This window comes from Chiloscyllium plagiosum, chromosome 16 (assembly GCF_004010195.1).
Source record: "Chiloscyllium plagiosum isolate BGI_BamShark_2017 chromosome 16, ASM401019v2, whole genome shotgun sequence".
Classification (NCBI taxonomy): Eukaryota; Metazoa; Chordata; class Chondrichthyes; order Orectolobiformes; family Hemiscylliidae; genus Chiloscyllium; species Chiloscyllium plagiosum.
Genome location: NC_057725.1, coordinates 39,981,517 through 39,993,928, shown reverse-complemented (window position 1 = coordinate 39,993,928; position 12,412 = coordinate 39,981,517).

The window sequence follows — 12,412 nt, the reverse complement described above, 5'->3', positions numbered from 1 at the left end:
TATCATCAATAGTCACAGGTGAGGTGCCGGAAGACTGGAGGTTGGCAAACATGGAACCACTATTTAAGCAAGGTAGTAAGGAAAAGCCAAAGAACTATATACCAGTGAGCCTGACATTAGTGTTTGGCAAGTTGTTGGAGGGAATCCTGAGGGACAGGATTTACATGTATTTGGAAAGGCAAGGATTAATTAGGGATGGTCAACATCGCCTTGTACAGAGGAAATCATGTCTCATGAACTTGATTGGGTTTTTTGAAGTAAAGAAGAGGATTGATGAGGCCAGAGTGGTGTAGGTGATCTACATGGACTTCAGTAAGGCATTCGACAAGATTCCTCATGGTAGACTGATTAGCAAGGTTAGATCTCACGGAATACAAGGAGTACTAGCTATTTGGATACAGAAGTAGCTCAAAGGTAGAAGACAGAGGGTGGTGGTGGAGAGTTTGCCTTTCAGACTGGAGGCCTGTGACCAGCAGTGTGCCTCAAGGATTGGTGCTGGGTCCACTGCTTTTTGTCATTTATATAAATGATTTGGGTGTGAACATTGGAGGTATAGATAGCAAGTTTGCAGATTACACCAAAATTGGAGGCGTAGTGGACAGTGAAGAAGGTTACCTCAGAGTACAATGAGATCTTGATCAGATGGGCCAATGGACCAAGGAGTGGCAGATGGAGATTAATTTAGATAAATGTGATGTGCTGCATTTTGGAAAGGCAAATCAGAGCAGGACTTATACACTTAATGGGAAGGTCCTGGGGAATGTTGCTGAAAAGAGAGACCTTGGAGTGCAGGTTCATAGCTCCTTGAAAGTGGAGTCATGGGTAGATAGTATAGTGAAGAAGGCATTTGGTATGCTTTCCTTTATTGGTCAGAGCATTGAGTACAGGAGTTGGGAGGTCATGTTACAGTTGTACAGGACATGGGTTAGGCCACTTTTTCAATAGTGTGTTCAATTCTGGTCTCCCCCCTATCAGAAAGATGTTGTGAAACTTAAAAGGGTTCAGAGAAGACTTACAAGGATATTGCCAGGGTTGGAGGATTTGAGCTATAGGGAAAGGCTGAATAAGCTGGGGCTGTTTTCCCTGGAGTGTTGGAGGCTGAGGGGTGACCTTGTAGAAATTTATAAAATCATGAGGAGCATGGATAGGGTAAATAGACAAGGTCTTTTCCCTGGGGCAGGTGTGTCCAGAACTAGAGGGCATTGGTTTAAGGTGAGAGGGGAAAAATTTAAAAGGGACCTAAGGGGAAGATCCAAGATGGCAGCAGTCTAAGTGATCTGCTGTGCTGCGCTCTGTGCCATACCCTCTGGCAAGGTGAACCATTATCCCCCAGTTAACCACCCCGAGGAGAAAAATCAATAATATATAGCTACTGAACATCTGGAGCTGCTAAAATTGTGGTTTGAGAGCTGTAAGATCAGGATGAAGGCGAATGAAGGAAAAGGAGCGAAAGGAGTACAGCAAGCTGGGCATTCCCCTACTGTTTCCGGGGTGCCCGTAGCCATTGCTCAAATTCCTGGGCCAGCCCCTTTGGATTTAAAGGGGAAGCAGCATTTACTCTCGGAGTTTGGCAAATTCTGAGAAAAGATTGAAGCAGTGATGGAGCCAATATCTGCCATTCTGAAAAAGCATGAGCAGGAGATTCAAACACTGGAGCGAAGAGTAGAGGCAGTGGAGGAGAGGACCACGGTATCGGAGACCGTGGCAGAGGTCTCAGGAGGAAGGATCTGAACACCGGAAGACCAGGTTCAGGTCCTTGAGGAACAAGTGGATGACCTGGAAAACAAAAGCAGAAGGAAAAACTTACAGCTCGTGGGTTTCCTGGAGCATAAGGAAGGTGAGGAACACGTTGGATTCCGGGAGAAGTGGCTCCCGAAGTTCCTGGGGCTGGAGTTGGAGTCGGGTCTGGTGAGTGTGGAGCGGGCCCACTGGATCACAATGTGCAGGTCCGCATGGAACCTGCGCCCCTGCGCAATCCTAGTGTGACTCCAGCATGATAAAAGAAAACAATTAGTGATTTAAACAGCAAGAAGACTAGGAAGAGATTCACAGGCTTTAACATACAAAGGCTCAAGAATAATGTTTTTTCAAGACTTCTCGGGAGCCATAGTTAAGAAGAGAAAGGCATTTGATTAAGTTAAGAGAAAATTAAGGGATCTGAACATTCAATATTCCTTGAGGTACCCGGTGGTATTGCATTTCACTCTCAGAGGGACGGTATATAATTTTCATTCAGCAGAAAAGGCAAAGGACTTTGTGAACTCTTCGAAATGAAGGTCTTGGGTTGGGACTGGGGTGTGGGGGGAGGGGCACTGTTATGTACAATGGTACAGTTTTTCTTTATTTGTTCTGCCTCTCTTTTTCTACTCTCTCCCCTTCTTGTGGTTATCGGTTTTATAGCTTTTGTACTGCCTTGGTGTAAAACCTGGTTTAATTATAATTTCAGAGGGTTGGTTATTATTTGGTTTTTTTTTTGCTGCTGTCCTTCCTTTTCTTTTTGGATTGGGGGTGGCTAAACCTGTGATTAAGATACATGGAGAATAGATGTGGAGAGGAGAGGGTTGGCATCCATTGTTAATTCTCAGAATGTAAAAAATGGTTTCTTTATCTGTGCATTGCCTGGGACTCAGGTGCAGCCTCAGAAGGAGTCAAGATGGTAGTAAGGATTGGGAGGATTGCCCCCTATGGGCAAGGGGGTAGATCTCTAGTGAATTGGGTTTTATTTGGGTGTATGTTTATGTTTAATGTAGTGGTTAGTTTTTTAGTTGGACTAGTTTTTAGACTTTATAGAGTTAATGTCTTCTTTGTTTCCCACAGCTCAGATAAGCTTCCTTCCTCTTGGGAAATCATAGGCTGCCCTGGACTACCATGGCTACTGATTTGTTCAGGTGCTGCACCTGGAATGTAAAAGGCAGTCATTCCCCCATTAAAAGAAAGGAGGTGCTGTCAAACCTTAGGAAGGAAAGGGTCGACATCACCCTGATGCAGGAGACACATTTAACTGATAAGGAACAGCTGAAGCTGCAGTAGCAGGGTTATAATAAGGTATTCTTCTCCTCCTTTAGCTCCAAGAATAGAGGAGTGGCTATACTGGTAAGCAGAAACCTCCCTTTCCAGGTAACTGAGCAAATTAAGGACAAACATGGACGGTTCATCATTCTTTAAGCTATAATACATGGAGAAGAGTACAACGTCCTGAATGTGTATTGTCCACCAGCACACCCTGTTAAATTTCTAATTGATGCAGTTGCTATATTAATGAACCTTGGGGTGTGCTGCACAATCATAGGAGGCGATTTTAACCACCTAATTGATCCCGAGGTTGACAGGATGCCAAGGGGCCCAGCAGGCATTCCTGCACAATCTAAGCAGTTGGTGGACTTGTGTGAGGAGTTGGGATTAGTGGATGTGTGGAGGCATCTCCACCTGAATGGAGGAGATTTTACTTTCTATTCCAACCCACACAACTGCCATTCGTGAATTGACATGTTCTTTCTGCCGTCGGCTTGTTTGGACAGAACATTGGTGTGCAAAATTGGGAATACAACTATCGTATACCACGGGCCAGTGTATTTAGATGTTAAAATCAAGGGTGGTGGAATAGATTAGATTACTTACAGTGTGGAAACAGGCCCTTTAGCCCAACAAGTCAACACCGACCCGCAACCGACCTAGAACCATTTCTCTACTTTTACCTCTTCACCTAACACTACAGGCAATATGGCATGGCTAATTCACCTAACCTGCACATTTTTGGACTGTGGGAGGAAACCAGAGCACCCAGAGGAAACCCACGCAGACACGGGGAGAATGTGCAAACTCCACACAGTCAGTCGCCTGAGGTGGGAATTGAACCCAGGTCTCTGGCACTGTGAGGCAGCAGTGCTAAATACTGTCCCACCGTGCCGCCCACATAGATGTATGGCACTGGCGCATGGACCTATTTCTGTTAAGGGATAGCAAATTTGTTGAGTACATTACAAGAGAGTTCAGGGCCTTCTGGGATATCAACTCTGGCACGGCCATTAATCCAGCAATATTTTGGGAGGCCACTAAGCACATTTATGAGGCCTGATTATCTCATATTCAACGACTAGAAGGAGGCAGAGGGAGGAGCAACAGTGGATGCTAGCGACCTGGCTGCAGATAGCTGAGGAAGTATATTATAATAGGCCTTCATTAGTCAAGCTGCAGCAGGTCACAGCTCTCCGGGCTGCTCTCAACTCATTGCACACACCAGTGGCAAAAAAAAGGTCTCCTTTGCTAAACAAAGATTGCTTGAATTTGGAGATAAGCCAGGGAGATATCTGGCTAAAAAGAAAAATGCTACCCAGTCCATTATGTCAATTAGAGAGAAGGCTGGCACAGTTACCCATGAGTTGAAGACGATCAATGTTAGATTTAGGGAATACTTTGCAGAGTTATCCCGGTCGGAGGACAGTGAAAACGGTACAGGGAGAATACAGTCCTGTTTTGAGAACCTGGACCTCCCCAGTATAAATGCAGCACAGGTCTCCCTGTTAAATGTGCCTATGATGATACAAGAGGAGCAGGAAGTAATAAAGCACCTTCAGGGTGGCAAAGTACTGGGACCAGATGGAATCCTGAGTGAGTTTTATAAGGAATTCATAAACGTGTTGGAGGAGTCACTTTTGGGGATGTATAACTATTCATGTGCACAGGATTGTCTGTCACCTTCTCTTAGGGAGGCTAATATCTCCCTCATTTTAAAAGAAGGGGAAAGACCCCGAAGAATGTGCTTCATACAGACCAATTTCATTGTTGAATATGGCCTTTAAAATTCTGTCAAAGGTGCTGGCCCTGAGGTTGGAAAAGGTATTGCCCTAAATTATAAAAGAAAATCAGACGGATTTTATTAAGGGCCGTAGCTTCTCCAACAAAATAAGAAGGGTACTGAACATAGTGCAGGTATGCCAGCAAAGATTGATCTTGGGTTTGGTGGTCTCACTAGACGCGGAAAAGGCATTTAACCAGATAGAATGGCCATACCTGTTTGGGGTCCTACAACACTTTGGTTTGGGGGGAGCCTTTGCTAGGTGGATGGCGGTGTTGTATAATGATCCTAAGGCAGCAGTCATCACAAATGGTACTATGTCAGATAACTTAGTAGTCGACAGGGGTGTCCTCTTTTACTGCTGTTATTTACCTTGGTAAATGAGCCGTTAACTGAGGCTATAAGGAGGGATCCTGAAATAGTGGCCACAAACATGGGAATGGGGGAGCATAACATCTCCCTATACGCTGATGACTTCCTCTTGTCCTTAGCCAATCCGGAGGAGTCAATTCCTCGATTGATTCAAAAAATTAATTTATTTGGCAGATTTTCAGGATACAGGATCAACTTCAAAAAATCGGAAGCCATGCCAGTGGGGGGGGGGGGGGGGGGGGGGGAGATTAGTGGAGGTGCCAGATCTGAAGGACAGAACACAGTTCCCGTTTAGATGGTTGTCAAAAGGATTTTTATATTTGGGAATTATCCCTGCCTTCCACCAGCTGTATAAAGCTAACTATGCACAATTACTGGAGAGGATAAAACAGGATTTTCAGCAGTGGGAGGGATTACCGTTACGACGGTTAGGCCAAGTAGCCCCAATCAAAATGAACGTTGTCCCTCGCCTGTTATACTCCATGAGAATGCTCCTGTTGTTGTTACCCAGACGAGTGTTATGGAGGCTCAGTGGTTGTCTTGGGTCCTTTATTTGGTGCCACAGGCGCCTTCTAATTAAATTTACTAAATTGCAACTCGCGCAGGGTGGGGGTGGACCTTCCAGACTTGAAGAGATATCAAGCTCCCTGTTAGCATATGTGGGTGACTGGGTATGGGGGGGACTCAGAGTCGATTTGGCTTGACGTTGACGCCTCACAGTCAAGATGTCCCCTAGTTAATTTATTATTCATGGATAAGATGAAATCTGTGATTGAGCAGTGTAAGTTCCCGAATCATTGTAATACGGTGAAAGTCTGGAGGATAATGGGACAAGGCGAGGGCAATTGGCTTAAGACCTCGCCGTTTACCCCATTGGCAGGAGCTCCAGGATTTAAATCTGGGGCAATGGACTCCGGCTTTAAGCTATGGGAGAATAAGGGAATCTCTTGTTTGGGAGATTTATTCGAGGGGGCGGTCTTGATGTTATTTAACCAACGAAGTCAGAAATATGGATTGTCTAATATGGACCTTTTCCGGTACTTTTAGATAAGGGATTATATAGAAAGGAAGACCACGCTCCTGGCTCAGCCTTACAAGTCAGACGTGGAGAAAGGAGTGCACGGGTGCTCTTTCAGTTTGTACTTTGTATCATTTACAGAAGGGACGTGCCTTAGGAGATGTGGAACTTGGAATCGGGAACTAGGAGAGGATCTCTCACTGGAAACATGGGAAGATATATGGGAAAATGTAAAGAAAATCTCAATATGTAACAAAGTGCAGGCTATGCAATTGAAGATTTTACACAGGGCTCATCTGGCGCCAGAGAGGCAAACTAAGGTCAAGAGAGGAGCATCTCCAGGGTGTCCCGAATGTAACATTAGTATAGGCACTCTTACACATTGTTTTTGGTCACGTTGCAAGATCGAGAGATACTGGAGTGCCATAGTAAGGGAGCTAAAGGAAATCCTGGGAATTGAAGACAAAGTGGACACGGTATTTCTTCTTCTGGGGTTGCCAAATTTGCCCTCTCTGAGGAATCATGGGAAGAGACTGTGTAACATTCTTACTCACTGTGTGAGGAAGAATATTTTTAATGAATTGGATGTTGGAAAAACCCCCAGGTCTTATGGGGTGGCACAGGCTGGTGATGGGGCATCTCCCCCAAGACTAACTCACAAATATGGTGCACCACTAAATAGAGCAGTTTTACAAGATGTGACAGCCCTTTCTAAATTATATTGATGCAGACCTATTAGCAATATTGATTAGGGCTGTGGGAATCAGTTTGGGCTCACATAGGGCCCTGGTAGGGGGAAGCGGGGAAAAAAATAATACGGGTACAATGATTGGTGCTCGCAGGGGTGGGAGCTTTACTGGAGATGTGGTGAGTGCAATAGAATAAAGAAATGCAATGTAATTTAATTTACGATAATTTGAATTTAGCTTAAATTAATTTTTGTTTTATTTAATTGCAGTTTAGTTTAAGTAGACACGTTTGTTCTGGGAGAATAGTTGGCAGTTTATCACTAATAGTATTGTGATATGACATTGTTGTACTACCTCTATCTTTTTGTATTTTGGTATTGTTTTTTAAAAGATTTGAAAAAGTTTTTACTCAAAATATTTATATAAAAAAAGGGACCTAAGGGCAACTTTTTCACACAGAGGGTGGTATGTGTATGGAATGAGCTACCAGAGGAAGTGGTGGAGGCTGGTACAATTGCAACATTTAAAAGGCATCTGGATGGGTATATGAATAGGAAGGGTTTAGAGGGATGTGGGCCAAGTGCTGGCAAATGGGACTAGATTAGGTTAGGATATCTGATCGCCATGGATAAGTTGTAACAAAATGTCTGTTTTCGTGCTGTACATCTCAATGACTAGTCTCTTCTACAAGGGAAGACGTTTTCAGCATTTACTCTATCAAATGTACTTACAGTCTTATGTTTCAATAAAATTGCCTTACATGCCTCTAAAGTCAAATGATTACAGGCCCAAACTGTATGGACTTTCCCCATAAGGTAACACTTCACCCAGGAATCTGTCAAATGAATCTTCTCTGAATTGTCTCTAATGCAATTATACCCTGTCTTCAACTACCAAAACAATATTCAGCAGTCTCCAAATCTCCTGTAATTGTTGAAAAGTATCACTACATTTACATTCCTCTCTATTTGATTTCCTAATCACTTGCTGTACCTACATACTAATGATATTTATATTGTTCATATACCAGGATATCCAGATCCAGGTGGGCGGCACGGTGGCCCAGTGGTTAGCACTGCTGCCTCACCTCTCTATTTGATTTCCTAATCACTTGCTGTACCTACATACTAATGATATTTATATTGTTCATATACCAGGATATCCAGATCCCTCACAGCACTGCAATCTCTATTTCTGATTTTGCCTTGTTTTCATGACAAACTGGAGATGTTTACATTTTATTTCACTATAGTCCATCTGTCAAATCTTTTTTACCCTATCTGTATCCTTTTGGAGTTATGTCCTCTTCATAATTTCCTAAATTCATGCAAATTTAATAATACATTTGGTCCCTTTCATTCAAGTTATTGATATTGATTGTAAATAGTTGAGGTCTAACACTGATTCCTTTACAACTCCTCTCATTACATCTTGCTAACCTGAAGATTTCTTAATTATGCCTACTCTGTTTCCTGATAGCTTACCAGCTAATATGTTACCTTCATCATTATGCATTCTTATTTTGCCAAATAGCCTCTGGAAATCCAAGCAGATTATATCCACAGGTCCCCCTTCATCCATGTTGCTTATTGCTTCCTCAAAGAACTTTAATAAATTGATCCAATACAACTTCCTCTTTCACAAACGGTGTTGACACTATTTAGTTACATTGAAATTTCCTAGGTGGCCTGTTGTAACCTTAATAGTAGATTCCAACATGTTTTCTGTGATGTTACGCTAAGTGGCTTGTAGTTGCGTGCTTTCTGTCTCCCTCCTTTCTTGAATATTCCTTAGGGTAGTGTCCTAGGACCAACCAGCTTCAGCTACTTCATCAATTATCTTCTAGCACAATGTCAGAAGTAGAAGTGTTCGCTGATGCTTGCACAATATTCAGCATCATTCACAACTCCTCAGATACTAAAGTAGTCCAAATGGAGCAGGACCTGAACAAAATCCAAGTTGGGACTAACAAGTAGTAAGTAACATTCACACAACACAAGTGATAGGCAATGTCTACCCCTGATATTCAATAGCATTACCATACTGAATCATAAGGACAGGAGTAAGCCATTCAGCCCCTCAAGCCTGTTCCACCATTCAATGAGATCATGGCTGATCTGTGGTCTAACTCCATATTTGGCCCAAATCCGTTAATTTCTTTGCCAAACAAAATTTTATCTACCTCTTTTTTAAAACTAGGAACTGACCCAATTTCTACTGCCATTTGTGGAAGTGTGTTCCAAATATCTATGACTATTTGTGTGTAGAAGAGCTTTCTAACATCTTTCCTGGACATTCCAGCCATAATTCTCAGGCTATGCCCCCTAGTTCTAGAATTCCCTACTTAAGGAAACAATGTCTTTATCTGTCTTTTCCACTTAATATCTTGAAGACTTTGAATTAGATCACTCCTTAAAATTTCTAAATTCTAGAGAAAACAGGCCTAATTTGTATTACCACTTCTCAACTTAAGTCTGGATATTATTCTTGCAAACCCCAGAATCAACATAGTGAGGTTACCATTGACCAGAAACTGAACTGGGCTAGCTATGGCTACAAGGGCAGGTCAAAGACCAGGAATTCTGTCGTGAGCAATTCACCTCCTGCCCACCATCTACAAAACACTGGAGTACTCTTTGCTTGCCTGGGTGAAAAGAGCTTCAACAACTCTCAAGAAACTTGACACCAATTCAGGACATAACAAGCAGCTGGCCAAATAATTAAGTATTTACAAAGTACATGCTAAAGTTGTTGGGTGGGCAAACATCACATGCCAACTTGGTCCTGATAGTGACTGCAGTCTGTCAGAAAATCTGGATTTTACAGGCAACAGATAAAATACTCAATAAAACAATTATTATTTATGAAATGAATCCTCCATTGCATTTATTTTGGGCTTTGAGTTTAAGATCCAAAAGGAAATGTTGCAGAAAGTAGAATACTGGCAGATTTTGTTGAACTATTGATCGGGAGTCCGAGATTAGATTACTGGGAGAGGGAGTATGCCTGGTTGTGAAATTGGCACAATAGCATACGTACAGTGAAAGGATGTGGGAATTAAATGTTAGAGTTAAGACCTTAGAAATTAGTTGGATTTGCTTTATTCATAAACACTATATGGGCACACAAGAGTTATGAGGAGCAGTCAGTAAAAATGGAGCTGAGACCTCAAGCTCCCCAGATCAGCAATGGTCTCATTGAATTGTGGAGCAGGCTCGGAGGGCCAAATGGTATATTCCGCTCCTCAATCCTATGCTCCTCTAAATGCCACTTAGCAAAAAAAAAACTCTGCATTAACTTAGAGGGTATTGAATAATATTTAGTTGGGAAAAATTGCACGGATGTAGGGTAGGACAAGAGAATAAGGCAAATTGGATAACTTTTTCAGTCATCACAGGTATGATGAGCTGAAAGACTTCCTTTGTGGCATATCATTTTGTGTACTATGGGAGGAAATAATATTTTATTGTCCCTTTATATTTCATGCATTTTTTAATATACAGAGAAATCCCGGTTATCCTGCTATCGATTATCCAAATATTGGATTATCCAGCAAGATCACAATGTCCCAATGCTCAGCTAAACTATGTTATGTGGCATTCAATAATGCAGAACAAAATTCTCCCTGCCCATGTCCTTTGGATAATCTAGGTTCCTCTGTAGTGCAATCTAACAAAATGCACCAAATCTCACATTAATCTTTATTTACTTTTCATTGTCAGTTGGTATATTTGAACATTATATCTCCAAAATTGTAAAACCACAAGTTACTAAATGATTTCTCTATTGTAATTATTATTATTATCCTGAAGCTGTTAGTCCATCCATCAATTGCATTCTGTCCAAGCACAGCTCTGAATTAGAGTCATAGATACGTACAGCACGGAAACAGACTCTTCAATCCAACTCATTTATACCAATCACATACCCGAAATAATCTAGTCCCATTTGCCAGCATTTGGCCCATATCCCTCTAAACCCTTCCTATTCATGGACCCATCCAGATGCCATTTAAATGTTGTAATTAAAGTCTTTCACAAAGGTCTTTAACCACTTAACGAAGAGTTGTGATTTTTCCACTGCCTCCTTCTTGGTTTTCATCTATGAAGTACGTTCTCCAAGGTGGGCCACATCCAGGTCCTCAGGAGCCTTGATTACACTTTGTCACACGTGAGGCCGACTGCACCCATTCTCTCACAGGATGTCAATGTAATATTCACAGCTAGTGTTCCGCTGCCTGGGACTGCCTGGATTGGAGCCCAAACCCAACCCTTCCAACTCAGAGGCAAGAATGCTGCCATTAAGCCAAAGGCCTAATACTAAAATTTTAGTTATAAACAAAGATTTAACCAATTAGACTATAATACAAATATAAAGATTACTTTGAAATGTGGCCTTATTTGCTTTGTTACATGTCCAACTTGCAGAAATCAAAAATATAGCAATCGACAACTACATGCCTTTGTACAGTTTTCATCATACGGAGAATGATCAAAACATTTCACAATAAGGAGCAAAAGGACACTTAGCATGTGAAAGGATATTGGAATGGAAAAGCTTTTGGAAGAAATTCCATATGACCAAAACGTAGCAACTAAATCATTAGCCATTAATACAGAGGGAACATCAGAAGTTTGGTGTTAAAAGAAGAAAGGATCAGTGTAAAGTTATAAGGCAAAGGAGATCACATAGCCATTAGAGGTACTTAAAAATGAGTGGATAATTTTGAAATCATTTTGCAGGGGCACAAGATCCAATAAAAGGAAGACTGGGAAGAATCTAAAGATAAAAATCTGAGGAGGGAAGCAGTTCAGTTGCAGAACCGAGGTCTCATAGACCCTCAGCTGAAAAGAAGGACCTTACTCCCCAAAGATATGCAGCAAAACACAGATGTGATTTGTAATCCATGGCCTCGTTTTGTCAATCAGAAACCTTTCCTTTATTGTAAGGATAAATGGATCCATGTAGCACATTCAATGAAATTTTCAGCATCTCCTAGCTCAGTACTAACTTATGTCCAAATCAATGCTTTATAGAAGCATAGTTTGCATTCTGTGGCAATAAAACATTCCTTTTTCTTGGGTTGGTTCGGGTTACTGTGTCAGTAGCTTTCAGAATCTGATCACTACCATTGCACTAACCAGTTCACTGTCTATAGTCAGTTAGCTGGCCTCTCCTTCAGAACACCATACAAGTGGAATATCGGAAGCAACATCAGAATGCTCAAGCAAAATCTTGAGAGATGAAGGAGATATGCCTGAAACTGCTTGGAGTCTCATAACAACTAGAACAATGTTTTAGGGGAAGGGTGGTTTGATTAGCTTACTCAAACTTAGCTTATTCAGTCACGTGCAAGACAATTCGCAGCAAGGCTCTGCCACCAATCACATTCCATTAAAATTTCTGGTCATGCCAGCCCAAGTGGTGTTCCTGATGACACCAGCAGTTCAGGCCCACTCCAAGGGAAGCAAAGATCTACACCCCTTGGCTGTATCTTCATGGCATATCTATAATTTGCCATTTCAATGCTACACTTTA